General features: G+C 43.8%; 1 long non-coding RNA gene across 1 annotated transcript; it reads left to right on the forward strand.

Moving 5' to 3' along the window:
* Positions 1-872: 872 nt before the first annotated feature.
* Positions 873-2,926, forward strand: LOC139025664 (uncharacterized). Its single transcript, XR_011477275.1, has 3 exons — positions 873-1,260; positions 2,252-2,372; positions 2,464-2,926. It is a non-coding gene; the product is annotated as an uncharacterized lncRNA (long non-coding RNA).
* Positions 2,927-4,070: the final 1,144 nt, after the last annotated feature.

Here is a 4,070-nt window from a genome sequence, read left to right on the forward strand (position 1 = left end):
AGAGAAAGGAAAATAACATGGATATCAATAGGAGGGAACAGTGGATATCATAGGAGAACAGGGGGATATCAATAGGAGAAACAGGGTGGATATCAATAGGAGGGACAGGGTGGATATCAATAGGAGGGAACAGGGTGGATATCAATAGGAGGGAACAGGGTGGATATCAATAGGAGGAACATGATGGATATCAATAGGAGGAACAGGGTGGATATCAATAGGAGGGAACAGGGTGGATATAAATAGGAGGGAAACAGGGTGGATATCAAATAGGAGGGAACAGGGTGGATATCAATAGGAGGAACAGGGTGGATATCAATAGGAAGGAACAGGTGATATCAATAGGAGGGACAGGTGGATATCAATAGGAGGAACAGAGTGGATATCAATAGGAGGGAACAGGGTGGATATCAATAGGAGGGAAACAGAGGTGGATATCAACAGGAGGGAACAGGGTGGATATCAATAGGAGGAACAGGGTGGATATCAATAGGAGGGAAACAGGGTGGATATCAATAGAACAAAATCAGGAAGTTCATAAATGAAAGAGCAGCAATAATAAAAATATAAACTGTCAGCTAGACTAATATTAAAGAAAATACTAGTAGCTGCAGACCTAACACAGGAAAAGGAATACAAACTGAGAGACTGACGGTAGAAACCAAAAATACAGCTGCAAAAATGAGTAACACAGCAGGATAAACTCTGGGCGCCAGGCGTCCCTATGTAAAGGAAGAAACTCATAGACATGTTTAGAGATGCGGACAACACAGCAGTATAACTCTGGCGCCAGGCGTCCCCTATGTCAGGAAGAAACTATAGACATCTCTTTTTCTCTTGTGGGGCTAGATGTACTGTGTCACTGTGTGTAGACAGCCTGGTCTCATAGATTAGATGTACTGTGTCACTGTGTAGACAGCCTGGTCTCATAGACTAGATGCACTGTGTCACTGTGTGTAGACAGCCTGGTCTCATAGACTAGATGCACTGTGTCACTGTGTGACGAATGCAGAGAAAAGCTCAAACCAGGTTTATTCACCCCACTGGATTCTGCATCTATATACCACAGCTTGTACAAAACCAAACAATAATTTATATGTCAAGACAAAGGTAGGGGTGTGACTTCTCAGAAATGTTCATCTGTTTCCCAGAACTGCCTGTTGGTCTGTTGTTGAGCGGCTGGTATCACCCTCCCCCCCATTATCCACCACGTTGTTCCACCTCCGCTTCTGGGAGGAACCAGGCGAGGCCACAGATCAGGTAAGTACAGATTCTTCTCCAGTGACGTCAACGTGATACTACCTCTGTTACACTGACACATTCCCTGAGAGAGGCTCTAGAGGAACATAAAGAACTTGACTAGACCCAAATTGTCACTGCTTCCCCATGACACGCCTTTAGTGTATTAGTCTGACTATTTTCTCCTCCAATTATCAGTGATTTGTGGCTTTAGGAAGGTCTAGTGGTGCCCCTAAAAATGACCGAGAGGAGAGCTGAAGTAATATCGATATTTGAATCATGGCTTGTAGCCGGGTTCTTGTAGATACTCAAGTTCAGAATATGCCGCCTAACGCGAGGGTATTGAGCATCACAGTCTAGGTTTATGTAAATGTTATGGTGGCCTTGAATTGGTTCTCAGAGGCAGCTGTTTATCGTTGTCTCTGATTGGGGACCATACTTAGGTTACCCATATTCCCTTGGGTATTTTGTGGGTTTCTATTCTATGTTTAGTATGCCTGTCTGCGTATTAGTTGACCTGTCTGCGTGTTGCCTGTATCCGTATTGCTTTTACGTTCGTTTTGTTGTTTTGTTAGTTTGTTCAGTGTTGCTTTCTTTATAAATAAGAATGTACGCTTACCACGCTGTGCTTTGGTCCCATACAACGACGTGACACACAGTAGCAGAATTGTTCTGGTAGGTGTATGAATGTGTGTTCCAGCTTCCACTGCGTCTCCATACAAGCGACCGTGGACACACATAGCAAGAATGTCTGTAGGTGTGATGATTGGGGTGATGTGTGTTCCAGCTTCCACTGCCAACAAGGAACACAACTGCTCTACACATTGCATTGGGTCAACCATCCTTTAATTCAGTCTAATCCAGCTGAACCCAGTTATACCTGTTGTAAATGTTGTTTTATCATAACAAACTGTGTCTAAAGTATTCCTGACATATATCTGAGACTTTAACAGTTAAATCAGTATTTCTGATGTTTTCTTGTTTTGTTTGTTCATCATGTTTTGACCTCCAGACTCCTCCATCTCATCCCACCAACTCTGTCAGTCCACCAGGCCCCACAATGCAGCCTCCACACCACTGCAGTAACAGCCACATCTTCCCATCACAAAGCTTCAGTACTATCTGAATGTCCTGTACAGCACTTGGTATTCATCACTGTTGAGACAATGTTACAGCTGATGACATTTCCAACCTAACCAACCTCCTCTGATTCTTCTCATTCAGGATGTACCATCCAGGATCCTGTGGCAACGTCAATGTGAAACAGCATTGACCCCTGATCACCACCAACCAGGGCTCCACATGCAACGTCAATGTGAAACAGCATTGACCCCTGATCACCACCAACCAGGGCTCCACAGCAGTATCCTTCGATGCCCAGGCTTCGCTCAAGTTCAAGTAAAGGAGATTTGGAAGAATCCCAGTGAGCAAAATTGACATATGTTGTTGTATATTTGTTTTTTCAAGGTCTTTTGATCATAGGGGTGGCCTCCCGAGAGAGCACACCAGGCAGCAAAGAGCACTTTGATGTGATTCGCTGGTCAGCAGGAAGTATTATCTGGCTAAACAGAAGGGATGATGGATCTGACAGAACGTTTTTTATGGAATGATGTCAGGTTAATATTGTAAATAAAAAAGGTGAAATGTACAGAATGACTTGATTGATCAATTAATAACACACCAAACTGTTGTTTTAATACATGGAAGAATTTGATTAGTCAAGGTACAATACACAAAAACATTTATGGAATGACTAGACAAGTCAAAGTATACGGAATAAATTGAGCAGTAAATCCTTGATACTGGCTTGGACATTCAACATTAGACAGTTTTTAGGTTATCAGTCCTGCCTCTAGTGACACATTGGCCCCTTGTCAGTGGCACTAGGAGTGAAGGGCCCGACAGGCATACTGCAAATTATAATGTAATAACCAATAATTACTGTAATAACACATAATGTAATAACTTAAGGTATCATGTAATTTCCCCCCATTTTAATTAAGTATCAAAAGTCTGTTTATCAAACGATCATGAACATCATCTGCCTTAAAACGGTGCTGTTTAAGATACTGCTTGTGTTTATCATATAAATGCACGAGAAGATTAAAAACATGTCACCGAGGCGGAGGTGACAACGGTAGATAGCTAGCCCTAAACTGGTAGACAGTGTCCTTCGTCCCGCCGGTCAGCCACTGTTTTTCTCTAGGTCTATTACAGAAGGCAAGTGCAGATGTTTGGCAGGCGGGAGCGAAGGACACTCTCTGCTAGCATGCTAGCTAGCTAGCACACGGTGTCCCTAACTAGCAAGCTAGCAAGTTAGCTAACACACTGTGTATCTCAAGCCTCCCACCTGCTCTGCTTGCGGGAGGCGGGGGTGACAGGTAGACAGTGTCCTTCGCCCCTTCCTGTTGGGCACGGTTTTCTCTGATACACAGCAGTAGAGAGGCAGGGTGATACCATGTGCTTGCTAACTAGCAAGCTAGCACAAAGTTTAGCTAACTAGCAAGCTAGCTGGTTAGCTAGAACATGGTGTCGCTGCAGCCTCCCACCTGCTGTGCCATCAGGATGCGGGAGCGACCGGTAGACAGTGTCCTCTGCCCCAGCCTGACAGGCGCATTTTTCCCACAGTTCTGTTAATGACAGTGAGTGCAGGTGGTCGTGAAGGACACTGTACAAAAAAAAAAAATTGTCCGATAATACTTTTATTACCCTTTTGACCCAAATTCAAAAGTCTCACAAGCAAAGGTCGTACTTTTCTCTGTTGTAAAAGCAAGCAGAGCAGAAACCAGCTAGTCTTAAATTGGCTGATGTAGCTGGCAAGGTAACTGATT

The sequence above is a fragment of the Salvelinus sp. IW2-2015 genome, unplaced genomic scaffold (assembly GCF_002910315.2).
Source record: "Salvelinus sp. IW2-2015 unplaced genomic scaffold, ASM291031v2 Un_scaffold3039, whole genome shotgun sequence".
NCBI lineage: Eukaryota > Metazoa > Chordata > Actinopteri > Salmoniformes > Salmonidae > Salvelinus > Salvelinus sp. IW2-2015.